This window comes from Kogia breviceps, chromosome 11 (genome assembly GCF_026419965.1).
Source record: "Kogia breviceps isolate mKogBre1 chromosome 11, mKogBre1 haplotype 1, whole genome shotgun sequence".
Classification (NCBI taxonomy): domain Eukaryota; kingdom Metazoa; phylum Chordata; class Mammalia; order Artiodactyla; family Physeteridae; genus Kogia; species Kogia breviceps.
In genome coordinates this window covers 85,800,698-85,827,781 of record NC_081320.1, presented here as the reverse complement: position 1 = coordinate 85,827,781, position 27,084 = coordinate 85,800,698, and the positions used below count along the sequence as shown (strand labels likewise).

General features: G+C 47.4%; 1 protein-coding gene across 3 annotated transcripts in view; it reads left to right on the top strand.

Annotated features, from left to right (window-relative positions):
* Nucleotides 1-27,084, top strand: part of KLHL29 (kelch like family member 29) — a 315,301-nt gene that overhangs the window by 55,329 nt on the left and 232,888 nt on the right. The window lies entirely within an intron of this gene.

Below are 27,084 nucleotides of genomic sequence, written 5' to 3'. Positions count from 1 at the left end.
CAGTCCTGTGGGTAGGACATGACCTTGCCCTTCAGTGGTGCTGAGAAAGATGGCTGCACTCATGGTGCAGGCTCTGCAGAGGACACAGTGAGAGGGGAACCGTGGTCCCAAGACTGCTCCGTGGGGAGGCCCAGAGCTATAGGTAAAATAAACCTCAGAATTAAACTCCTGCCACCGAAGTGGTTTCTGAACACTGGAAACTGCTAGGTCAACGCATGCAACTTCCTCCTGTGTTCTCCTACACTCACCATCTTCCCAAAGTGATGACACCGCCCTCTGCCCCTCCAGACGTGTCTTCCTTTGGTGTCTTGTCTTCCTGTTCTTTTAAATGTTTGAAAAGCTTTGCTGGAGTCATTGCTTGGGAGGTGCCTGCATTTGTTGCATTCGGTCAAGCATCCTTGCAAATATAAAAAGTCGCATATCAGCCCGTCGTGTCTTCTGAACACTGACGACTGCCTTGGCTCAGACCCAGCTGACCCTTTGTGGCTGGCCACGTGCCCCTCAGTCTCAGCACTTAGGCCATTGTCATGTCATTATTCCTTATGCGAAGACCCATTTTTCCCTTATCTGAAAATCTGAAATAGGAAAAGCTCTGGAAGCAAGAAATCATTTGACAGCAAAACCTGGCCTAAACTGACATGAGGCCACTTAGATTCCTTATTTATCCCAGTAAATGTAAATATCCATCCTTTTACTGTAGAATATTAATATGTCTGATACTGGGTGCTATTCCAGAACCTCCTGTAAGTACCATGGTATATGGCATTCATATTGTGACTTCCAAAGGAGATCTGGTCCCAAGGATTTGGGATAAGGGTTTGTGACCTGTATAAAACCAGAGGCTGTAGATGCCTGTAATTTCACTCCATGTGACTGACAAGGTAATTCATGGAGACAAGTGACCCACACCAGGAAGAGTGAAAGTGTATGATACCCAAGACTTTGAAAATATCCAAACCCAATCAGTATACTAAGAGCTTCCTCATCCCTGGAAGATCCACAAAACACGCATGAAGTCTAGAAAAATGTCCTCAAATCAGAATGTAACTGAATGTCTCACAGTCTCCATAATTTGTCATTGCTGGGTGCCCTGATACCAGCAAGTTTCTAGAAATCTAATGATATTAATATTTTAAATGCTTTCCATATGCCAGGCACTGTTCTAATTGCCTAATCTGGATTATCTAGCCAAATCCTTGTGACAACTCTTTGAGGCATAAAACATCCCTATCCCTTTACAGACGAGGAAACTGAGGCCCAGAGAGATTAAATGTATCTATTGCAGTTCAGAAGCCAGAAAACAGAACCTCTCTGGCTATTTAAGCAGAGATTACCAGAGGGGATTGGGAGTTTCCAAAATCATTAGGAGGACAGGATCTAGGCTCAGCCTCAAGGAATGATTGCCAACTCAGTGCAGACTGGACCACCAGGGCTGCTGCTGCCACAGGTGGGAAGGTTGGGAATCAGGACCCCACTATGGGAACTATGGACCTCAGAAACACCCACCTTCACTGCCATCCGGGGACCAGGAGGGTTCACCGAGACCATTGGCTTCAGAGTTGTATGTGCTCCGTGGGTATTCTGCTTTCCAGCACACCCACGAAGACACTGACTGGTCTCCTCGCCCCTGTTTGGCAGGAGAACAGCAGAATCTATGGCCATATGGCCCCCACCTCATTTCCTTGGCCTCTCAGATCATATACAAGCACATCTGCTTGGTAGAACCTAAAACACATCTCGATCCCTGGAGGTGCAAGGGAGTAGGCCATTTTCGCTTTCTTGACTTTGAAATACAGGAGGAAGCTTGAATGGATGTTGGTTGAGCCAATCTATGGTTTCATGCATTAACTAACTTCTCAAAGATGGCACAGGAGGTGGTACAACCAGGATTTGAAGCCAAACCATCTGGATCCAGGGTCTAAGCTCTGTAAATTCCATTGCCTCTCCGTGAGCTCATGCCTGGCCTGGCTGGCCCACCATGACATGTCTTCTCTGTGCTCTCTTCCTACCGCAGGTCTACAACTGGTCCATGTGTCTGTATGGTTCAAAGGGGGCCTCTAGCACTGGATCCTGAATTGGGGGGGGAGGGGGCTGAGATTGATGATCTTCATCTACCCTGGACTGTCTCTGTCTGTCCTATACTGGCTGGGTGAATCAGTTACCTATTGACCCAACAGTACTATGCAACAAGCCACCCAAAATCTCAGTGACTGAAGGCAATAAATATCTAACGTTGCTCATCTAGTCTGTAGGATAACTGGTTCTTCTGGTCTTAGCCAGGTTCCTTCGTATCTCTGTGGTCAGCTGTAGGTCACCTAGGTGGCTCTGTTATCCTAGCTGGCCTCCCTCAGACTTGGGTTTAGCTGACAGAGCTCTAGCTGGGTAGGGTGGTCTCTCATCTTCCAGCATGGTCTTATAGCAGTTCTTGAGAAGTGAGAAAGTGGAAATGCACGTATACTTTTCCAAAGTAAGTCGCATGGCCATGCCCAGGGTCATGGCGGAAAGGGTACTACAAAGTTCCAGGGCGAACAAAGGGTGTGGATTCAGGGAGGCCATCAGTTGGGGCCATCAACCTTAGGCACAATATTTAACCTCTCAGTCAAGCCCATGCACCTGGTGCCATAGAAAGCACTGCTTAGAGGCTTTCCAAGGGAGGCATGGAGGGCCAAGCCTCCTGGAAGCCCACAGCATCCAATCTAATGCAGAATTCAGCCCCCAGGGGCTGTCCAGCAATGTCCTGCATAAACTAAATCACCTGTTCTTTTGGCTGGTTCGGCTCTGTGCTCAGGCCAGACTGACCAGCTGACTCAGAGACACAGCCCTTAACTCAGGGCCTCCTCTTAACCGAGCCACTGCTCAACAAAAAGTCTCTTGACATCTAAAGCGGCATGTCTGCTCGCTCGCCAACTAAAAGGCTCATGTCCTCAATGTGACAAATACCAGGGAAAACAATTTTGCGATTCAGCACGCAAGTGGGGAGAACACGAGCGAGGTAATCATGAACGAAGCGCCAGCCTGTTCCTCGGCTTTCATATGGCTTCTCAGTGAGACGGCACATCTCTCCCAAGATTTCCCGGGTCACGCTGGCCGCTCTGCCCGCGCAGCAGGATCATGTGAAGGGTCAGGGCTGTTTTTCCATAGCTTAGATTTCGGCAGGCAGATCTTACGTTTTCTTAATCCATATTTAATAGCCTGACAGTGCTGCCCGGTGGCTGTGCTGTGAGGACAGAGCGGAGACCGAGGTCCCTGTGCAGTCGGACCCGTCGGTCCCCCTTTCCCTGCAGAGCAGGAGGGGCTGCCCCAGGCCCGTGCCTGAGGGTCAGGGAGCAGCTCTGATATTGGAAGACTGTAAGGAAAACAGGCATTCCTTCCAGTTTTTCATCTGGATCCGTTTCCCTTAGTTGTCTCCCCAGACCCCCAGTTGAAAGCAGAGTTGTGTATTCCTTGGTTTGCTTCTCAAGAAATTAATTTTAACTAAGTAAAAAAAAAAAAAAAAAATTTAACAGCTTTATTGAGATAAAACTCACATCCCATGCAATTCACCCATTTAAGGTGTACAATTCAATGTTTTTTAGTATATATTCACAGACAGGTGCAACCATCACCACGATCAATATGTTCACCTCAGAGAGAAACCCACACCCATTAGCAGTCATTCCCCGTCCCACCCCCTCCCCCCAACCCCTGGCAACCACGAATCTACTTTCTGTCTCTATAGATTTCCTTATTCTGGACATATCAAATGAATGGAGTCATATAGTATGTAGTGTTTTGTCACTGGATTCTTTCACTTAGTTTAGACAAGGTAAATTTTTTCAAGTTTTGCCTTTGAAGGCAGATGAGTAGGTTTGAATCCTGACTCCACAGCCCTCAGGCTGTGTGGGTTTAGGCAAGTGGCTTGACCTCTCTGAGCTTTGGTTTCCCCATCTTAATATGCAGAGCGCCCCAGTGTTAACACACATAAAAACTTTGAGCTGTGCCTGGGACACAAGCTTCAGTAAATGTGAGTTTTTACCATCTTTCTTGTCCTGATTGTCCCTGAAGACCTTTTTAGCTCTGTTTGGGGGGCTTGCCTCTCTGTTTGCATTCCCTCAGCAAACATTTACTGCAGTCTGCACAGCTCTCGCCACAGGGGCCGCACCTGTGTCCCAGGGACTGGGTAACCCTGTGTGTGCCTTGCAAGTCCTCACCCATGTGTTGAGCCTCCTGCACACCACCACCTCTTCCCAAGGCAGTCTGATGGCCCCTCTTCGGGCTCTGAGGTTCAAAATCGTTCTGGGAATGTCACCTGGAGGGTCTCCCCTTTGTATCCTCAGTTTTCTACTCTGCAGTGGGAAGAGGGTAAGTATAATCACAGCCCTGGTTGAAAGGGACCGCTCTGCCTTTGCTCCTACTTGCCAATGTACAGTAATACATTAATGTTAATATTATTAACCATAAAATGACACAAGCACCCTTAGAAAGATCACAGGATAAAATAAAGGGAAATCTGTCCCTCAAGCCTGAGATACTTACTGACTTCCTTCTGGAGTAATCATCTTTCCATCTCCAGGTGGGTAGAATTTTATGAGACCAAGTGAACTGTGTTGAGGAGACTCTGAGAAGACGCATCCCCCCACCCCAGGATGCTAGAGCAGCATTTCTGTGTCACCACCCCATTTACACTGGGACTGTGGTTTCTTTGTGAGTTTTTATGTCTTTTCCATGTCTCCCCTGAGAGCCTGTAAACTTCTAAAAACAAGAACTGTGTTGTCTCCTTTTGTAGGAGTCTGCATTTCGTAAAATAAAATAAGTAAAAGTAAAACTTTTTTAATGTTTCTTATCTATGCGCACAACGTTCTTTTATTGACGTGACCATCTGGTGTCTCTGGAAATTGTCTTGCAAACACTTCCCCACCCCCATGGCTTAGTCCTCATGTCTGTCCAGCGGTTTCTTTTGCCCCCAGAACCACCTGTGCTGTATAAGATGACAGGAAAATGCAGCAGTGACCAGCGTAGGGCTGAGAGGCAGGATTTCTCTGAAGCTCGAGGATTTTGTTTGCTTATACTGCATCTCCCATATTGAGACTTTTCAGAAATACTATTGAAAATAAAAGTTTCCTCCCTGCCATGTGGGAACTCTGGGAAAAGAACCCACCCTCTATTCTAGGCCTTTGCTTTATTTCAGACACTCAGAGGATGAAGGAGAAAGCATTTGGTGTCGTAACCAAGGCATCATCATGGCCTGAGATGGGGCTGTAATAAATAATATAGTGGCTAGCGTTTACTGAGTGCCTACTGAGTGCCAGGCCCTGCTCTAAAGATCGTAGCATTTTTTCATCTCACCTTTACAAAACTCTATGAAGAAGAGATGCTCATTTGCCAATAAGGAAATGGGGGCACCGAAAAGAAACACAACCTCAAATGTCCCACAGTTAGTAGCAATGGAACCAGGACTCCTGCCATACTGGCCACATCTGAAAACACAGAATAACAACATCATTTTCAAAGTTCAGTCTTCCTTCTTTCTGTTTTGAACCATCCTTCATGGTGGGCAAAGCACGTGGCCACATTTTCCCACCAGGGTCTCATAAGCATCCTTTTGAGGTCAGGAGCATGTGACAGGGGCCCAAGTCTCCAGGGGGTATAGGTCCAGGCCTTGGGTGCACTCACTCCTAATCTCCCGCATTGGTTGCTTCTTTCTTAACATTCAAAAATAAGGGAAGGAACTTATTAAATCTGCACCACAGTCCCATGGAGTTCAAGCATTAGCATCCCCACAAAGGTCAAGAGATGCTCTAGATTAAATCGGGCTGGGAAGTAGCGTCCCCACCTTAGAGCAATGCAGGGCACGTTTGTGGACCAATTGTTTTCCACACTTGGTCTAGTGCAGGACGTCTGTGAGTGTAAATGGGAATATGTGGCTTCATTTTCCCAGTGAAAGCTGGCGCTCCCTCGATTCACGAATGTAGGCGACAAACCACAGTAGTATGTGGATTTGTCACCCGTAAGAATTACAGATATTAATATATTCCTCCTTATTGCACATGCCTCAGAATATCATTTACATTCGTCACTACTCTGAAGTTACAGTAGTTTTAAAGATGATGCTAGACTTCATTATTTAATGCATCAATAAAGAAGGGCATTTACTACATGAACATTTTGTTTTTTTAATATTTTGATAACTATACTTAAACGTAACTGGTTTCTTTGATCATCCTATGTGCTTTATTTTATATATTCAAAAGCATTATTCTGAAAAGGGGTTCACAGGCTTTTCACCAGGAAAACACTTTGGAGGATTTGAAGATGGGAAATTCAGAGGTAGTGCCTTTCACACACACACACACACACACACATCCTCACTGAGAGTGGTGGGGGCATTTCCCCTGCAACCAGAGCCCCTGCCGCATCCTGGTAGCACAGTTCTCTGAGCATCTCGAGGAATGGAAACCACTCCTGACTCATGGCAAAGACACTGCTTCGTTTAAGCCAGAGAAACATGATTTATTACCAGCATATTTTCAGTTCCAGGCGATGCCTTGAAAAGGTCAGCTTATATGAATGTTTAGAAAAAGAAGATCATAAAATAAGAGGGACTTGGTATTTGGGTTTTTTTTTTTTTTTTTTTTTTTTTTTTTTGACGAAGAAAATTCAGGCTCGCTCTTACAATGGGCAAACTCCTCTTTACTTGACCTGCATTTACTCTTTAAGAAGGAAGATATCTTAGAACAGCATTTGGGGAGAAGGTGTATGTCACGGGGATTTTACAGTACTTGAAACCAGGGCAGTGAGCCCTAAACATGGGACCAAAGGCCCACTTGCCATGTATGTACTGGCCAAAGAAGATGGCAAATTAGGAGAACATGTCTGCTTTGAAGGGCTTGTTCAGTGCCTAATTGTTTTGTATTTGTTTCAGCTGATGGCTACTCTTTTCATTAGGGGCTTTTAACCGGTGAGTCATCTTTTGAAAGTACAAATTTGATGGAGCCAATTCTTTTAAAACCTCTGTTGGCTCCCCCTTGCCGGAGGAGAAGGTACAAAATCCTTAACCGCGTGGCCAGGCCCTTTGTGCTCTGACTTCAGTCTCAGTATCAGACTCTCCCTCCTCCTCCCCTCCCCTCCCATTCACACAGTGGTGGAGACTCACTGGATTATAGCTTTGTAAAAGAGTAAGCTAGTATGTTTATTCTTTATTTCATATAGTAACTGTTTTAAAAATAACTTTATTTTTGTACTTAGTGGGATGGATTTTATTTAAACCCCCAGGTTTTCATTGGCCTGTAAAATGTACAGTCTTGATGTTTTGTATAACTTTGATAAATATTCTTTACAAAATCCTGGGCTTATTTTTGAAAAGATGCAGGTTATACATTTTAAAGCACTTATTTATTCCGCTTTTTCTGTTCCCTTTTCTAATCGTATCAAGACAACTGAATAGTGATTTACTTATTTCATTTGCACAGTCTTATGACTGTTAGGGGCTCTGCTCAGAGTGTCTCTGATTTTTGCTGTCCCTCTATTCTTGCATTTTTCTACAATCCTCCCTCTATCCCAGATCTCTTCCACAACAAGTGTGCTTTTTAAATTCCATACGACCACTGTTTCTTGGTGCCTGCTGACCACCAGACACTATGCCAAGTGCCAGGTGTAGGGGGTGGAAGAAACAGCCAGGCTTCCTCTCTCTCGGTATCACATTCCACAGAGCCTGGCACTTAAAAAGAACCAAGGGTTTTATGCTGAGTTGGACAACTTATAGAAGCAGAAGGTGGGGGCCCATTTATTTTTTTTCTCAAGTCCACACCCCATGTGCAGTCAGTTTGTAATCTCTGGAGATAAACTTACTGTGAATTTACTAAGACCTCCTTTCGATGCCACCAGAACAGACGCTTCTCGGGTCTGCTCCTTTTGGTAGAGTTGTTGCCTTTAATTCCTTAAATAATCAGTAACAACGTTTTGTTTCACCCCTAAAGTTAGACCACTTCTATGAAGTCTGGCCTTTTATGACCGATTTACAACAGTCTGTAGAAGAGTTAACCAAATATATATTTTATAAGTGCCGTGGAATTCAGAGTTACAGTTCAGGTCGAAAACAAGGCTTGTCAACTTAACCTATTTTAACTTAAAAGTGTTTGTAGCTTTGCTTTGTTGATTAGTTGCTGGTTGGTCTACTGTTACTATCATCATTATCATCATCACTGATCTGCCCATCTGTTTTCAGGGAAGGTTCTTGTTAAAACCAAATAAATAAATAGAAATCCAGTGAATGTAAGATAGTTTTGGTTATGAATTGTATTCATCTTTCTGCTCAAGAACTTCCTCTGAGGGCAGACAAGTTTGCCATTGGGTCCGTCATTGGGTGAAGCGTCCGTGGAGGGATGGTCTCTTGCTTCCCTTAATTCTACCATGATGTGGTCAAGCATGCTCTTCGGCTCCTGTTATACACTGAATTATGTCTCCCCAAAATGGATATGTCAAAGCCCTAACCCCCAGGACCTCCGCCTGTGACTGTATTTGAAGATAGGACCTTTAAAGATGCAGTTAAAGTTAAGGGAGTCATATGGATGGACCCTAATCCAATCTGACTGGTGTCCTTAGAGAAAGAGGAACTTTAGACTCAATAGAGACACACCAGGGATGTGTGCACACACAGAGGAAAGACTGTGTGAGGACACAGCGAGAAGGCTGCCATCTGCAAGCCAGAACAACAGGCCTCAGGAGAAACCAGAGCTGCTGCACCTTGACCTTGGACTTCCAGCCTCCAGAACTGTGAGAAAACTAATTTCTGCTGTTTAAGCCACCCCATCTGTGGTATTTTGTCATGGAAGCCATAGCTGACTGAGACAGCCACCAAGCCTATTTCAAAGGATTCCACTTCTGAGCAGATTCCAGTGCGCTGACAAGAGCCAGCATCCTCTCCATTTTTGTAAGTGGAGAAGCCAAGGCAGAGGAGACCCCAGGCTCCTGACGCTGTGGGGCAGGGGCAGGGACAGGGCTGAGGAGGAGCCACCTCTGGGGACCCCCAGCAGTGTCCCCCTGGTGGCCCAGTGCCCCTAGGGCTGTGCCAGGGACCCAGGAAGATGCAGTGGGGAGAGGCAGGCAGGAGGGCGTTCTAGAATCCTTGGAGCAGTGACTGGGGCTTTGTGCAGGAGTGCTCCTTCTCTTTTCCACGGATCTTAACAAAACGTCTGAGCACTAAATCTGAAACTCTTTCTCTAGTAAAGCCACGTGGTGCCTGTGTCTGGCACCCACGAGGGAAGAGCCGGAAACATTCTCCCACGCCAGCTCTGCGGGTTTCTGGCTATTTGTGCTTGGAGGTAATGTTCACATTGCGTTTTCCGTTCCTGCCACGTTTAACGCTTCAGCCTGGATGCAGCTTTGTCACTGCTTTGGGAATTTTCTACAACTTATTTATGAGTAATAAAATTCTGGAGTCTTCCCCCACCAGGATGGCAGCTCCAGAAGAAGCCTGCATGGTAGTGCAGGAACCTCCAGGGCTGGCCGCTGGATGTACCCAGGCTGGTTTGAAATGTGCTAACAGGGCCCAGCTTAGCCAGCACTGGACGCAGGGAGGCGGGAGGCAAGGTCACTGCAGGTCACACTCGCCACAGAAGAAGCGGGCCTGGGCGGAAGGGAGCTGGGTGGTAGCCATCAGCATCTCAGGTGTGGAGGGCAGTGCAGCTGGGTTCCAGCGTGTTCCGAGGCCTATTGGCCTTGCCCAGGTGTTTGCTGAGACCCACCCGTGTGCTTTGCGCTTCCTGATCCAGGGGTTGGCTGGTGACAGAGGCAGGAAGAGGGTAAAGCAGGCCCTGCTCTGCCATAGTGCAGGGTAGAGAGAAAGGGATGCAGCGACCATTGTAGGACAATGTTTGACAAAAGGCTGAACTCAGGATGAGCTCCGAACAAGGAATGGCGAGGTCTTTGGGGGCTGAGGTAGTGAAGGCGATCTTTTACTCCGGGTGGTGGTTGCATTGAGCTGCAGGCTCCCGCAGGTTTGGCAAACAGGAGGGAGGGACAGCCAGGGGTTACTAGTTCTGTCCCTGGGTCTGTCCCTTTAGGGCTTTTGCTGTGTTCTGGGCTCCTTCCCTGCCCAAGACCCCCACTGTGTGGTTGAGACTTCTTTGGACCCATGGAGTCCCCCCAGTGTCCCTGAGGTAGGGTGGCTTGGAAATTCCCTCTTCTTCCTTTAGGGCTGTCACAGGATTTTGACAGGATCCAGCGGGCATGGGGTAGCCAGTAAGCGTTCCCCTGTCTCTGAAGCACCGGAAACAAGGGCCCCATAGGCAGATGAATGGCCCCCTCCTTGCCTGTGATGACCAGTCAGCTTGGAATCCAAAGAAAATTCAAGGATCCCCAACCCTGGGGAAAAGAGGGGGGGTCAGCTCATTAATAATTGCCCCCATTATTCTAATGCAGGCCTGCAGTGTCCAGCATTGCCCTAGAGAGGGCTTATTTCAGTCACTCAGCGGATAACAAGGCGTCTATTAGAAACATATTTATTCCTTGCCTGTTTACTCTTCATTTGGTGAATTAGTACTGAATGTCTGCTTTCTGCTAGGCCCTAGTGCTCCAGCCTAGAGCGGGGGATGGCAGACTTTTCCTGTAGAGTAAATATTTTAGGCTAAGAGGGCCATGTTGTCTCTGTTGCAGCTACCCAACTCTTGTAAGGCAAAAGCAACCGTAAGCAATACATAAGCCCATGGGTGTAGCTTTGTTCCAGTACAACTTTATTGACAGGCATGGGGCTAGATTGGCCCATAGGCCACAGTTAGCTGCCCCCTACCCCAGACTGGAAACACAGAGTTAAACAAAAGTAGACATGGTCTCTGTCTGTATGGAGCTTACACTCTAGGCAAGGAAGACAGGAATTAATCATATAATCGCAAACATAAGTTATAATTAGAACACGGGTGCTTGAAGGAGAGAGAACCTCTCATAGCTCTATAAATGGGGGTGTGATATAGTCTCAGGTCAAGTCAGGCTTCTCTCAAGAGTTGATGCCTGAGTTGGGCTCTAAATCAGCATTAACCAGGTGAAGAGAGAGAGAGGAAACAGTGCATGGAAAGGCCCTGTGACAGGAGTATGGAACATTCTGGAAACTGAAAAAAGGCCAGTGTGGAGGAGTGTAGAAGAGGACAGAGAGGAGGAGTAAGATGAGGCAGGATGGGAAGTAGTAATCCGTCCATGCACAGCCTTGGGGGGAGGCTTAAAGCGGGGAAGGAACAGGGTCAGATTTGCACTTTGAGAAAAACCTCTTTGGCTGCAACATGAGAACAGATCGGAGAAAAGCAAGTGAAGATTCAGGGGAACCGAGTGAAAGGACCGTCGCGCGCGAGAGAAGTGGCAATGGGGGTAAAGAGAAGTAGATGAAGATAAAGATTTCAGAAGGGGTATTGATGGTGTGGGGATGGAGGGAGAGGCTCCTACTAGGTGTCAGGTTGGTACAGTCGGATGGTGAGCAGTGCTGTCTGTCTACTGAGACCAGAGCACTGGGGAAGTCCCTCATGCTTTGTTTTGTTTGGTTCAGAGGAAGGGGCCTGGCAGGTTGAGTTGCCATTGAGACATCAAATTAGAGATGTCGGATAAGCAGGTGAGATGTACAGATCTGGAGCTCAGAGGAAAGGTAGGGGCTGGAGATCATATGTTTTAGGGAATCATCAGCATATGGAGGGTAATCAACGCCCTGAGCATGGATTAGACAAGCTGGGGCAAGAGAAGAGAGTAAAGCAAAGGGAAGAGACATTAGAGAAAATCCTCAAGGAACTCTGATATTTAATAGCCAGAGAGAGAGGAGTGTTCCTGCAAAATAGACCGAAATAGCAACCAAGGGAGTAGGGAAAAAAGTACGAGATTGGGAAGGAAGTGTTTAAGCAAGGCTCGGGTTCAGCTTGTACACACAGCACAATGGGACTGACTGATGATGCCCAGAGACCATTCTGACTGATCAGTGCGTCCCCTGTGATGGGTTGGTACCCATGCCTTGTCAGTTGTCTATAGCATGATTATCATCCCTGCTTTCAAGGAACAATCATCAGTGTGGAAGGCTTCTGGGATGGCAAACAGGATGAAGAATGGAAACCTTCCATTGGATTTACCCACAAGTATATCATTGGTGACCTTCGCAAGAGAACTTGAGGTGGAGTGACGGGCTGAGGAGTGAGCTGAGGAAGGAATGGGAGGTGAGTTAGTAGACAGGAGACCCAGGCAACCCATGAAGAAGTTTTGCTGGGATGCGGAGGAGCTGAGTAGGACAGGTAGAGGGGAAGCCGGAAGGGGATGGGAGTGGGGGGAACTGAAATTTTTCTATAAGATGTTAAATGATGAGAGGGACTTATCTGTTCAACACGCCTTCTGTGTATATAGTCACTTACCAAACTTGTATCTATCTCATTCATTTATTCATTATTTGATCCAATATGTTTATCTCATCCTTGGCAGAGATATTTACTATGTTATGAGCACTGAATTCATTTTACTTCCTTCTTTCCTTTTCAATGGGCGTTTATTGAGCACTTATTGTTTGTCAAGTACTGGACTAGGTCCCACTGATAGAGAAATGAATAAGTTATAGCCTGTGTGTTCAAGGGGCTTATAGTTTAGTGCAGTGGTTATCAACCAGGGGTAATTTTATCCCCTTCCCTTTCCTGGGGGACACCAGGCAATGTCTGGAGATATATTTTGTTGTCATAACTTGGGGGCAGGGGGTGTGAGGGGGAAACTAGGGATGCTCCTGGCATCTAGTGGGTGGAGGCCAGGGATGCTGCTAAACATCCTGCAGGGCACAGGGCAGCCCCCCAACAAAGAGTATCAGTCCAAAACGTGAATAGAGTGAAAAGTGCCTCAGTAAATGGTAACTGCAGGAGCTCAGAGGTTGACCACTTAGGCACCACTGTGGAGCTGGCCAGGCAGGAGATGAGGGACAGAAATGAGGGGGCAAGATGCCCGCTCAGAAGCTTCCAGTAGTGCAGGGTGGGGACCCTATGGCCAGTAAGGCTGAAGTCGCTAGAATAGGGCTGAGACCACTGATACCAAGTATTTTGGATTTTGTCTATTCAGTGGGAAGCCACTAAAGGGTTTCCAATGAGAGGAAACCAGATTTGTGTCTTAGGAAGATCATTCTGGTGGCAGACAAGAGCAAACAATAACCGTTAACATTTATTAAGGACCTACTGTGTATCAGTAGGTTTCTGAGTACTTTCTTGAATTACCTCATTTAATCTCCTGGCAGCCCTATGCGGAAGTGCTCTTCTTCCCACTATACAGCTTAGGAGACTGAGGCAGAGGGGTCAAGAAGCTTGTGAATGGGGGAGCCAGCCCTTGACTGACACTGGGCTCGTGCACAAGCGTGAGATAGCCTGTGGTTCTTCCGGTCTCCCAAGTTGGGTCTGGGCTCTGGAACCAGACTGCAGAGTCCACAGGGTGTCAATTCATAATTCATATGTTCCAGCTCTCCCTGCAGCTGCTCCAAAAATTCCATGCCTGCAGCTTTGAAAAGTGTGGCCTTAAGGTAGCCAGTTTAATTCTTCCTGATTAGGAGTCCTCATGTAGCTCTTAATTTTTCAGAGACTTTGTAGCTAAAATGCCCCCATGGAAAGAGAAACACATGCTTCTGGGAAATCAAATTTACTCTTTGCTGCTTGAGACTATTAAGTGGACCCCAGTAACCTCATGGAACTCCCCTATCAGGACACCCCACCTCACTATCAAATGCACCTTTTTGCCTCTATTTTTGCTGGGTGTGGGGGGTAGGTGGATTTGCATGACTAATAAAATTTAAAGTAGGTCTCAGGGCCCAAAGCTACATCATTAGCAGCACAGATCCTGCTTTCCTGACAGTGGCTCCTCCCCCAGTTAGGAGGGATGGTCGAGTGTGACAGCCTCTGGCCCATGACTGACAGACAGAGAGAGCTGGAGGCTGGGCTTGCAGGTGGAAGGGACTGCACCCCAGATAGAGGGGAGGAGAGGATTTTGCTGCTCAGGGAGGCCAAGGGTGTGGACAGAGGTAGGACCAGAGGACTCCCGCCTGGCACATTTTAGCAGGGCTCCTCCCATTTAGAAAGAAGACTGGAGATTTTCATTTTTTTCATATTTACATATAGTTTTTTCATATGTACATATGCTTTTATTTTTTATTTATTTATTTATTTATTTTTTTGCGGTACGCGGGCGGGCCTCTCACTGTCGCGGCCTCTCCCGTTGCGGAGCACAGGCTCCAGACGCGCAGGCTCAGCAGCCAAGGCTCACGGGCCCAGCCGCTCTGCGGCATGTGGGATCTCCCCGGACCGGGGCACGAACCTGTGTCCCCTGCATCGGCAGGCGGACTCTCAACCACTGCGCCACCAGGGAAGCCCTGTACATATGCTTTTAAATAAATGTGACTCCATTTTTTTTAAGCAGTGGCAACATTCTGGCAGGGCAGAGGAAATGCAAACTGGTCTGGGATCCAGAAGGAATACCCTCCAGAAGAGAAGACAGGTGTCAGTGCAGCAAATAACCCGCTACCAGGGGATTCTTTCAGGTTGGCTTGTGACCAGTGAGTTCACAGCCCCAAAGTATCCCCACCTGATAGATGCAGAGCCTAGGCCCAGCTGCTGTCACATGGGGTGTCTGTGCAAGAAGCCATGTTCTCCTCTTGCACTGATGGTGGGAATGTAAACTGGTGCAGTCACTATGGGAAACAGTATGGAGGTTCCTTAAAAACTAAAAATAGAGCTACCGTATGATCCAGCAATCCCACTCCTGGACACGTATCTGGAAAAGACAAAAACTCTAATTCGAAAAGACATGCACCCCAATGTTCATAGCAGCACTGTTTACAATAGCCAAGACATGGAAGCTACCTAAGTGTCCATCGACAGATGAATGGATAAAGAAGATGTGGCATATATATATATATATATATATATATATATATATATATATATATATAAATGGAATACTACTCAGTCATTAAAGAGAATGAAATATTGCCATTTGCAGCAACATGGATGGACCTAGAGATTATCATACCTAAGAGTATCATACTGAGTAAAGTAAGTCAGACAGAGAAAGACAAATATTATGTCGTATCACTTATATGTGGAATCTAAAAATGACTACAAATTTTAAAATGCTATTTACAAAACAGAAACAGACACATAGATATAGAAAACAAACTGTTACTGTACCAAAGGGGAGGGGGAATAGGGATAAATTAGGAGTATGGAATGAACAGATATACACTATTATATATAAAATGGATAAGCAACAAAGATTTACTGTAGAGCACAGGGAAGTACATTCAATATCTTGTAATAACCTATAATGAAAAATCTGAAATCTATACATATCTATAAAACTGAATCACTTTGCTGTACACCTGAAACTAACACAATTGTAAATCAGCTACAGTGCAATTTTTTTAAAGTCATGTTCTTATTTTCAGGTTTTCTTCTCGTTTTACTTCTTCCTTTGAGGATTCTGTGATAGGTCAGAAAATTCTCCGGGCTTCAGTTTTCCCATCCGCCCAATGAAGGGACTGTTGCACTAAAGACCTTCTCATGTCCCTAAGTGGGTTTGATTTGTAGATTAAATTTAGCCTTTGCCAGGATGGCATCTGTACACCTACAGTGCTAAGAAAACTAACTTTACACCCAAATATAAGGCAGTTGCCCACGTTCCCAAATAAAAGGGCTCTGAAAAATATTTTAGCCAATATGTGAATGTATGAATATTTTTGGAATACAGTATAAATGAAACAACAAACTGTTTACTTAAAATATGTAATTAATTACTTTAGTTACACATCTTTAAAATTACAAAATATCTAAACTGTCAATTTTTTTTTTTTTTTTTTTTTTTTTTTTGCGATACGCAGGCCTCTCACTGCTGTGGCCTGTCCCGTTGCAGAGCACAGGCTCCGGACGCACAGGCCCAGCCGCTCCGCGGCATGTGGGATCCTCCCGGACCGGGGCACGAACCCTTGTCCCCTGCATCGGCAGGCGGACTCTCAACCACTGCGCCACCAGGGAAGCCCCTAAACTGTCAATTTTTAAATAGTGCTTTCTCCTACTTATACTTCATGAGTCTCTATCCAAACCTGGCAGGTGCAGTTTCAACTCCAGAGTGTGTTTTGTTCCCAGTGTATTTTTTTATCCCTAGAGCAGCTTTCTGAGTCCTCTGACAGTTTTCCAGAGCTGTGAGCCTCACTTCCATCCACGTTTTCGAGACGGCAGAGGCAGCACTTTTTGAATCCATGGATTATGTCTTCCTTTAAAATTGTATCCTAAGCCACAGGTCCCAATCCCCATAAATTGAGGCAGTTATGTTTTGTTTTGTTTTTCACTTGCCTTATAGGTGGCTATGCATGATCTCTTGCAGCAATTAACCATTATTGGGTTTCTTTTTAAAGTGACTTTTAAAAGTCTTGTTTACAGGGCTTCCCTGGTGGCACAGTGGTTGAGAGTCCGCCTGCCAATGCAGGAGACACGGGTTCGTGCCCCGGTCCGGGAAGATCCCACATGCCGCGGAGCGGCTAGGCCCGTGAGCCATGGCCGCTGAGCCTGTGCTGCGCAACGGGAGAGGCCACGACAGTGAGAGGCCCGCATAGCACAAAAAAAAAAAAAAAAAAAAAAAAAGTCTTGTTTACAATGACATCCAAACACTGAAATAATGAAGTCATAATCCCAAGAGTAATTACTGCATCTGTGTTAACTAAATCAGGTGGGAGAGTACACTATAAGATGAGACTTTTTACTGATGTAGATTCCATCAAATTGGATATTGGATATATTGAATTTAAGGCAACACCCTTTTTATTGTAGTGTAGTTGATTTACAATGTTGTATTAATTTCTGCTGTACAGCAAAGTGACTGTACACATATATACATTCTCTTTTATATTCTTTTCCATTATGGAACACCCTTTTTTCTGAGGGATCACAGGATATGCAGGGGAAAGATGGTCCTATATTTGGGCATAGACAAAAAATTATAATTTATCAAATTCTCCTTTAACACCCGTCAGCTTACGACATTGCACATAGGAGCATTTCTTTGCTGGCTGTTCAGTAGTTGATGTCTATCAACGTAGGCAGACATGTCTGATGGATCCAGATCACAGAAAATGGTGCTGGGTCTGCTGCCCCACCAAGAACTCTGGCTGCCATCTTTCCCCACGTCCCAAACACCGGTACATAACTGCAAGCCCCTTCTGGCTACCTTTCTGCCGACCTGTCACTGGGCTTTTGTGTAGTTTAATGAGTATAGAGTCGTTTGGAAATATGCGCTGTGCTCCACAAAAGGAAATAGTAATATAATCAGAAATCATTATATTCTAGCACTTCAGCACTATTGCTACTATTAATGTCCATTATCACTGTATTACCTGAAATGTGTTTAACAGTCACAGGCACTAATCAGGTGCCTGTCCTGGAGAATGTGTATTCTATCTGGATCATACCATGTATTGTGCTGTGACTGTTCCACATTTTTTTCAGATAATTGGAACCTGCTACTTCATACTCTGAAAAATAATGCAGTGGGTGAAGCCCTGAGAGGTTCAAAGCCTATGCTTACATCAGGGAAAGAATGCAATTTCCATGCAGAATGATTATAATATTATTCAGTGATTACATGGGGGTGGGGGGGTCTGTTTTTGTTAGACTTTTTAAAGTGGCAAATTGAATTCCATCCAAGTAATCAGAGGTTATGAGTTTCCAGCACAGTATATTTGCACATGTTGGAGGCTCATTTTCCCAGAGTCCTCCCCTGCCCAGTAACCCCTGAGCCTTTGCTGGCCTCTAGGGACAGACCTGAAGTGCCTACGAGTTAATTCACTGACAGGAGCTCTCAGCTGATGAGAAATAGGAATTGGTGGCAGATACTCCGGCTTCCTCACGTCTCAGGTGGGACAACACTGAGACTTGTCCCTCTCTGTCCCCCAGAGGTCCCCAGGGACGTTGGCCCAGGTGCCCACAGTGGAGACCTGCATATTTAGGGCAATCTCTGTCGGCTTCCTTCACTTACCGGTCTCGCCTCCCCACTCACCTCTGCCTGAGCTTTCTGGCATCACTCTCCAGATAAACCACTTGCCTCAGTCCTTGTGTGGGTGGGTTCTGCTTCCCCACAGAGGTACACCTGGCCCCCCAGCTCTCCCTTCTGACTCGGAGAGCACCCTGAGGCCTCTTGGGACCCCTCTGTCCTTTAACCTGGCAGCACACAGAAGTCTTCGAGTTTTAAGGCATCATCAACTCTGAACTCTTTTTGGTCAGGAAGGTGATGGGTCTAATTTATTTCTCCATCTTCTCTTTTTTTTTTTTTTTTTTTTTTTTTTTTGCGGTACGCGGGCCTCTCACTGTTGTGGCCTCTCCCGTTGCGGAGCACAGGCTCCAGACGCGCAGGCCTAGCGGCCATGGCTCACGGGCTTAGTTGCTCCGCGGCATGTGGGATCCTCCCGGACCGGGGCACGAACCCGTGTCCCCGTGCATCGGCAGGCGGATTCTCAACCACTGCGCCACCAGGGATGCCCTCCCTCTTCTCTTGATTATTTTTACCCCATTCAAGTGAGACAAGATGATTTAATCCGGGTTGTATTTTTTTTTTTTTTTTTTTGGTGGTACGTGGGCCTCTCACTGCTGTGGCCTCTCCCCCCGCGGAGCACAGGCTCCGGACGCGCAGGCCCAGCGGCCACGGCCCACGGGCCCAGCCGCTCCACGGCACGCGGGATCCTCCCGGACCGGGGCACGAACCCGCGCCCCCTGCATCGGCAGGCGGACCCCCAACCACTGCGCCACCAGGGAAGCCCCGGGTTGTATTTTAAATGCCCATAATCGGTGTCCTCAGAGCATGACTCTACGTGCTCTTAGAAATCTATGGATAATTTTAACAGATTTGTCAATGGCAACCCTTCCTCATCTCAACGGGCTGCTTGCAGACAGATTCCTTCATTTTCTCCCGAATGTTATTTTTCATACGTGGTTGCTCCATGGCTGACAGACAGCAGAGGATCCCATTACAAACACACTTGACACAACATGGGCTGTGGGGCCGAGCAACCGCAAGGTCCTCTGCTGTGGCAAGTAGTGTGTGTCTCCCTCTCACTCAGAAGGGGAGGGTCCCAGAGACCGAGGCACCTGAACAGGTGCTGAGGCTGTAGTCCCCGGAAGTACGCAGGAGCCGATGAGCGCCCCAGCTTACCTGCGCTATCGGAGGTTGTTGATGCCACGCCCATTCCCCAGCCTGGGAATCGCCTGCTGACAGTTCTTGCTTCCTGCCTTTCTCTGTGTGGGAGTGCCCAGCCCATTCGCGAGGTAGGCTGGAAGTGCTGGGGACATTGATACCCCAAAGCACTTGTCAGCCAGTGAGAGGTGGGAGGTAATGAATAAATACCCCAGCTTCCTTCCTCATCTCTTGGTGGCGCAACTTGAAGATATGCTCTACCCAGCCTCTCAGAGCATCCCCAGTAGGAATAATTCCCCAGTTGCCCAAGCGGGAACCCACTGGTTAATGCTTCCTCGACTGACTTTTCCCTGTCTCCTTTCTCACATCCCTACTTCCTCATGGTGCTTCCTTGGGTCTACTCTTTAAAAAAAAAAAAAAACCACTTACATCCAAATCAGTGTTTCAGGGGCCACTTTGGAGGAGAACTCAAACTAAGATGGCTGTCCTTCTGAACGTCTTCAGGTTGATATTTCAGATGTGCTCACCCTCCAGGACCTAGATTAGGGCCTGGCATGGAGCTTCCTGCACCCAGGAGCTCTGCTTCCTCGACCCACCTTCAGCTCCACCAGCATAGTTAACTTAGCTCTCGCTGTCCACAGCCTTGGGACCTCCCCTGTTTCTGCACATGGGTGTGTGTTGGAGTAGACACCAACTTTGCCAGCTCCTAGCTGACCTGAACATCTGTCTGAGAGATGACTGTGCTCCAGCCACATCCTTAGTTTGGAGTGAAGAGCAGAGAATGCCCATCAGAGTGGAGGATGGGGTAGCCAGACAACACTGAGGGAAAAACCCCTCCTTCCAAAGATTGATGTGAGTGCTATTGGATTATTTGCGCCGTTTCTGTCTGCTGGGGTAATTGCAAGGCGAGTACCTTGTGTTCCAAGGGAAAAATGTTCTCTAGATGTGCTAATCTTTGCCATGCCTGCTTGTGACAGAGAGAACCACAGCAAGTTCTAAATGTTCTCAATGGAGTGAGATGTGTGTAATGTGTAATAAAATATAAACAAGCCGTTAAGAAACATCTATGTTTCTTTTTATCAACCTTTAGATGCGTTAAAGCCAACCACAATTTTATATGAATTCTAGATGATATGTAGTATTCTTCTTTGCTACTTCATTGCTAAATGTTTCATATAAAACTGAAGAGGAAAAAGAAATACACAGTCCCACATATAAAAGAAGCAGCAGATAACTAAATGTGACCGTGGGAGAGAAGCAGTGAATGAGTGGGTTCAGAACAGAGGCTCTCCCGCTGGGTATGGGCCCGAGGCAGAGTGGAGGGAAGTTCATATATGAGGGTACCTGTGTTCATTAGCCATTTGCTTCCACTGTGTTTTAAGTAGCCCATTAGTATTCAGGAGAATCTACAGGTATCTTTGTTATGGCTTTTTTTTAATCTTTTAAATGTACATATAAATGAGTATGTATTATTTATAGATGTCTTTGGATTTAGAAACATCAAGCTTGAAAAGTAATGCAGCAGGGAATATTTGATTTACTGCTCACTGGAAAGGAGAGTAAAGACAGGGGGACTTTCTGCAGGAAGGAAAGCTGGGTTGGGGTAAGTTGCTTAACCTTTCTAGGGGACTTTCCTGGAATCTTCAGTTACAGTTAAACTGTAGAGAGATGAGTGAGTGAGAAAGGGCAGTGGCCAGAGTCTGGAAGCCAGCTGTGTGGACCCAGCTCTCCTGCGAATCAGCTGTGTGACCTTGAGCTTGTCACTCACTGGTCTTGCCTTTGGTTTCCTGCCCCTATCTGGACATCAAGCCATGCCAGGCTGTGGCCCAGTGATTTGGTACATTCATATTGACTGCTGTGGGCTCTGGCCGGACTCCTCGGGTGCTGGGTTAGTTTGCAGAATTGCCGTGAGGTTGGTGAGCCATGGTTCCATGTTTTTTTCAGATGGAACGTGAAGCTCTGGTGTGATCAAGCCACTTGCCTGCACACTTTGGTAGAGACCAGGAAAACAGAATCAGCTTCTAATTCTATTTTCAGTTCCTAGGCTGTTTCTATATTGGCCAAGAAAAGCAGAGAACTTACAGAAATTCCTGGTAATGACTGCTTTCTGCCTGGGTATGGAGGAACTTGCCTGTCTGTGGTTTATTTTTAAATGGATAACTCATCATATCTGGGTAGAAAGTACTGTAATCTCCAAAGACTTTTCTTTCACAATTTTTTTTTCTCTCTGAGAAACAGCCTCAGATCTATTCAAATAAAATAGTTTTCTACTGGGTGAGGAAGTAATGCCTCTCAGACCCACTTGGGGCTGGGAGGGGGTTTTCAGCTGCTGGCCCTATGGCTTGGATTCAGAGGAGAGGGGTAGAAGCCATGAAAGCATCTGCCCTCAGGCCTGGAGTTTAGCAGTTGCTGGAAGGGGGGTGGGGAGGGGCTGTTAAAGGCTGAAAGTGTCCTCTTGAAGGAAATTCAGGGAGATTCGCTGCAGGGAGCAGGAAGTGGTAACTGAGCAGTGTCGGATAGACCCAGGACAACTACACACAGCCCATTGGTCAACTAGGCTCCAAGGAGGGTCCCTCCCCGTTCATTTGTCCTGTGCATGCTCACTTCTGTGGAGAGGTGGTGGGAAAGAAGGCCCTCACCTTACCCACGGCGCTGTAGGTACTTCAGGGATACCTATTCTGTGCTTCAGTTGGCAGGCTATAATAATAATGTTACAGCCACCAGTGAATATGTGCCATGGGCTATGCCAAGTGCCTTTCTTACACCCAAACATTTAACTCTCAGAATAAACATGGATGTTCGGAAATATCATCCCCATTGTACAGAGGAGGAGACTGAGGCGGGGGTGGGGGAGGGGCATGGAGGGTCTGCCATTAAACTTAGAGATGTAGACCAAGGTCTCTAAGATTATCAATCTTCCATGCTCTTGACCACCACCCAGGCTGAGCCAACCCCTGAACCAGGTGTGTCAGGGACTAAGATGAAAATCCAAGGTGAAGCTCTGCTTGTGCCCTGGAGCGAGGCTGCAAGGTTCAGACTTGGGAGAAGGGGTTCCCAAACTTCTCTGCAACTCCCTGGGGAGACCAAAAAACCCACCGAGTCTAAAAGCCCACCTTGTTTTACTCTGTGAAGCCGCATTTTCCCCATCACTTCTCTCTAAAGCTGTCAAGAGGCCTAGGACCAAAGGGGCATGGGATGCCGAGGAACCCTGAGCCCTGGCAGCGAAGGTATCAGCCCGACCTGGCTCGGTCCAGACCCTGGCAGTGAGCAGACGCTAGATCCGTGAACTTGTTTGGTAGTTTCTTGTCCCCCACGGCTGTCTCCCACCCCCTGACATGTACAGCTGTGGGCCCCATAGAGGACCGATGTGCTAGCTAACTGAGTGCCTGGGACACAGGTCAAAGGCTCACCTTAAGAATCAAGGCAGACAGCCCCAGGGTCTGTCACCAGGAAAGGGACAGCCTCAGAGAAGAAATTGGAACAGGGAAGGTGGGAGGGAAGAAGGAAGTCCTGGTCTCTCTGGGCTCTACTTGTGGGTCCAGACTTGAGATGGGCTCCTGCCTGGCTGTGAATTCCAGTGTGCTCAATGCTAAGATGGGGGCTGCCCCATGGAGCCAGGATGGAACCTCCTGGAGACCAGCTGGGGCGCCAGCTTATCAGGCCACGTTCTACTTCCTCTTTCCCCTGCTCTCAGCCCTCCTGGCGTATTGTTCTGTTTTACTCCCCAAGACTCTAGATAAGTCTTATCCAAATGTTATAGCCTGGCCCCAGGAGTGCAGGGAGGACCAAGGGAAGAGACTTGTTCACATCTGAGTCAGAGTTTTAAGTGGGCAGCATGGTCTTGGGGGTGGAGACTCCACAGATGCCCCACCCACATGGCCACCTGGACGGTGGCGCTGGAGAGGAAGGTACCGTGGCTCTCGGCACCAGGAAGGAGAGCGACACCCATACCCACCACAATCCAGCTCTGCAGCGTCAGCAGCTGGCCTTCCTGTCGGTGAATTAGGGATGCCGGCCCCTGTCCTGCCTCTCCTGGGGTCCGCGTGGCCGTCTAATGAGGGAAAGAATATGCAGAAACACTCCAAAGAGCCCATGGCACCAGGCAAATGTGAAGCATCATCATGAAAAGCTTAAATTTACGGGTCTGAAGGAGAAGCAACATCTGGGAAGGAATTATTACAATTTAAAGGGAGGATGCAGGCCTGTTTATAAGAGCGAAATCTGGAAGCAATGTCTGATTTTCCTTTTTTTAAAAACTGGTTTGTATTCCAGTCATGCGGCTGTGGTGTGAATGTCCAAATGTTCGAAGCAAAACTGTAGAAAGTGAGTTGAGTCTTGGAGGCGGTTTCCTTCCTTCAGCAGAGCCTTACTGAGCATCTACTACGTGCCAGGTGCTGCACGCCCTGCCCACATCTTCCTGCCGCCATGGGCAAGTGGGTGTACCAGATTTGCTGGAGCCTCTGCCCTTCTCTCCAGCCTGCAGCCCTCAGGAAATACAAGGTCTTCCCAGTTTCTGGATCAGGAAAGCCTCTGTAAATTTGTGGGGGGCTCTGAGTGGTGGGGCTGAGTTGGTGGATTCCTAGTTAATTGAAGTTGGTCTGCCTTGCAACAAGAAAAGAGTTTGTGTCAGGGGAGCTGATTCGCAACCTTTTTTTCCTGAAACCTTTCAGCCTAGGTTTCTGGCAGAGCCCTGTCGTGGCAAAACTTAGGATCCAGTCAGGCCACGGGCACAGCACGCCGTCGTCCTTATCTCCCCATTCTCCTCGCCCAAGCCAGCCAACCGGAGATAGGCCATTGCGAAGCTTCCTTTGGTGACACTGTGTTCTTATCTTGATATTCTCCAGGGATTCGCCCAGAAGTGTCTGTACTCCGGAGAGTGCAGAAAAACTTCTGGAGAGGAGTTTTCAGGAGGAGGAGGGGTGAAGGCAGGGGAGGAGGTCCAGGAAGCAAGAGCAGAGCAGGTGTGTGTCTGATCACGGAAGTGGAGGAGAGCTGGGGCTGTCCGGGGCAGGAGGCTGGATATGGCAGGACACTGGGAAGAGTCCAGACTGGCCTGGGTTCTTGGGGCCCTTGCCATGGAGGGACTGTGGCCCGGGAGTGATTTGACCCATTCTGGGGCTGAGCACCACCCCTTGGCAGTAGCAGGGCTGTGAGCCAGGTGAGAGATGGGGAGCCTCGCCCCAGGCAGCGAGGCTGGAAAGAACTGTTCTGAGCAGTGCCGTGGGGGGCGGCAGTGCAGGGCCCCGAGATGAGGGTCTGGTAGCAGCAGCTGTGGAGGAAGGTCAGTCCGGAACGCACGCAGTCTCAGGCAGGCGGGGGTGACATGGATTGGTGGAGCAGGGAAGCTGCAAGAAAACCTCAGTGCAGTGGTTTTGACCCACCAAAGCTCCACCCTACCCATCAGAATCCTACTCCTTAGAATTGAATTTCTCTCGCTGGAAAGAATTTCACGTAATTTTTCTCTTGGGGTGGAGGGTGATGATGGAAACAGTGCTGGGAAACACCGAGTTAACAGTAACGAAGAACCTGGGTGAGCTGCGGTCCTGCCGACAGAGGTCTGCGGTAGGGGCTGGGGCCGTCTGGGCTTCTCTGCTGTGAGAGGCTCTGCTCAGGGTCAGGGGGTCACTTGGGAACCTGACCACCTCCGGGGCATCTGCGAGCTGCCGAGAAGTGGGCAGTGGTGGTGGGGAGGACAGCCAGTGGAGTTGTAGGGCTAGTTTGGGCTCACCAGGACCTAACTGGAATGCGGACGTCCACCGACACCTGTGCCTTTTTATTCAGCCCAGGGTAGCGACTGCAGAGAAAACACAGAACAGCTCTAAGCAACTCACTGATTGGGATCCCAGGAACAAGGGGGCCGAAATCCAGAACAGAGACGTGGGATGGAGGCACAAATCCAGAGCTCCACTTCCAGCTCCCTCCCACTTTCATTTGCTATGTGACTTTAGGTAAATCATATTGTCCATGAGCCTCAGTTTCCTCGTCTGTAAAATGGGAATACTAATTGTAAAGTAGTCACAAGCTTGTTAGAAAAGGTAAATGAGAAACTGTGAACGGCTAGGCTTTGTCAACATCAGACGTTATGAAAATATTATTATTATTCCCTCAATCAGGAGTCATGGCCTCTGAAGATCCCATCTTTCTTTGAAGAACACATGCCCGTAGAAAATCTTGCCAGGTGGTGCATCCCTGTCGTGGAGAATATGTAATGGATCTCATCAGTGGCCAATTCTGGCTCCTTAATGGAAAGAAGAAGCCTGAGCATTGTGCTGGGCAGGCTCTCGTAACCGGCTCCTGCTCCAACTTTGCATCTTAATTCTCCCCTTTTAAAAGCAGTGCCCTAGGGCTTCCCTGGTGGCGCAGTGGTTGAGAGTCCGCCTGCCGATGCACGGGACACAGGTTTGTGCCCCGGTCCGGGAGGATCCCACGTGCCGCGGAGCGGCTGGGCCGGTGAGCCATGGCCGCTGAGCCTGCGCGTCCGGAGCCTGTGCTCCGTAACGGGAGAGGCCACAACAGTGAGAGGCCCGCGTACCGCTAAAAAAAAAAAAAAAAAGCAGTGCCTTCCGGACCCCTTGGTCCATGAACTGTCGAGAACCTGATGGATAAACACTCAGAGTGTTTATTTTGGGGTTGGCAACATGCCTGCGAGCTTTGGTGAACCCATGGTTGATATTATTAATGGATGGCCTGGTTTTCTCTCTTCTTAAAAGAAGGAGAATGTGAATGAGAGTTCCCCTTGCAGGATACATTCAGATCAGACATCCAAGCCTGTGCCAGGGGTGCCAGAGGGTCCTGCACCTGGCCTGGCAGGAGGGTGGGTGTGGGAGTGGGTTTTCTCGCTATAGTTTACAGCCTCCAGTTCCTTTGCTTTTTATCTTCCTTCCAAGGAAGGAAGAATCCTTGTTTCCTAGTTGGCTGAGGGGTAGTGAGCTACCCGGGCGCTGGAGTCATAATTGGGTAGCATGGTCAAGACCCAGGCAGGGCTGCTCTCTGATCCTGCATCAAACAGGAGACTCCCTAATTGGTTTTTCCTCTCTTAAAGCAGTTTCTCTCCCCAAAATTGGTATCTTTTATAGGGAAGTAAAAAGAAATCCTGGGGCCTTGTTTATTATTCTCTTGGCTATCAATTTGGTTCATGTCAGGAACCATCTTTATTTGTAGATCTAGAGTTAGAATGGGTCTCAAAAATGTCTTTGAGTTTAATTCTGAGGATCTCCCCGCATTTAGGCAGTTATGTAACCCAAACAGCCTATTCATGGCTCCTGCTTTCATATGGGCCTTTATGCTCTGTCAAATTCAATTAACATCTCTTAAGGGCCTTGAGAAGGACTTAAGACCAATTTCAAAGGCATTGACTTATTACCTACCGTATTTTTTAAACTAAAGTTAAAAAAAAGTCCCTCAGCCTTTGGCTTTTTAAATTTTATTTTCCTTAAGCCTGGAAGCTGCCCTTTGATGATGAGATTAGTGGAAGAGAAAGGGTCAGTTTGACCAGAGATGTCAAAGGTCAGCTCCAGAGGTAGTACCTTCATCTCCCCTGGGGATGGAAAACCACACCTACCTCCTTGTGATTTCCCGGGTTCTTTCCTGAGGTTCATTTTCCCAGGCCATGATCTTTGGAAACTTAAGGTTTTACAGTGTTATCATGGGAATGAAATTATTACTAGAAATCAGTTTCTAGTCACTTATTTTAAAATCACTTTAAATACCATGCATCTCATTAGAGTAGAATGTGTTTAGGTTGATGGATGTAGCTAATAGGCCTCCTAAGAAGAAAAGTTACTGAATGAAGGGTCGATATACACCCCCATGTGATGGACGTTATGGGCCAGAGATTCGAATATTAAGATAATGTCTGTTCTCAGGATGCTCAGGATTTGAATACAAGGAGTAGAGGTTGGGTGGGAGAAAGAAGAGCAAGAAGAGGAAAGAGATGAAATTACT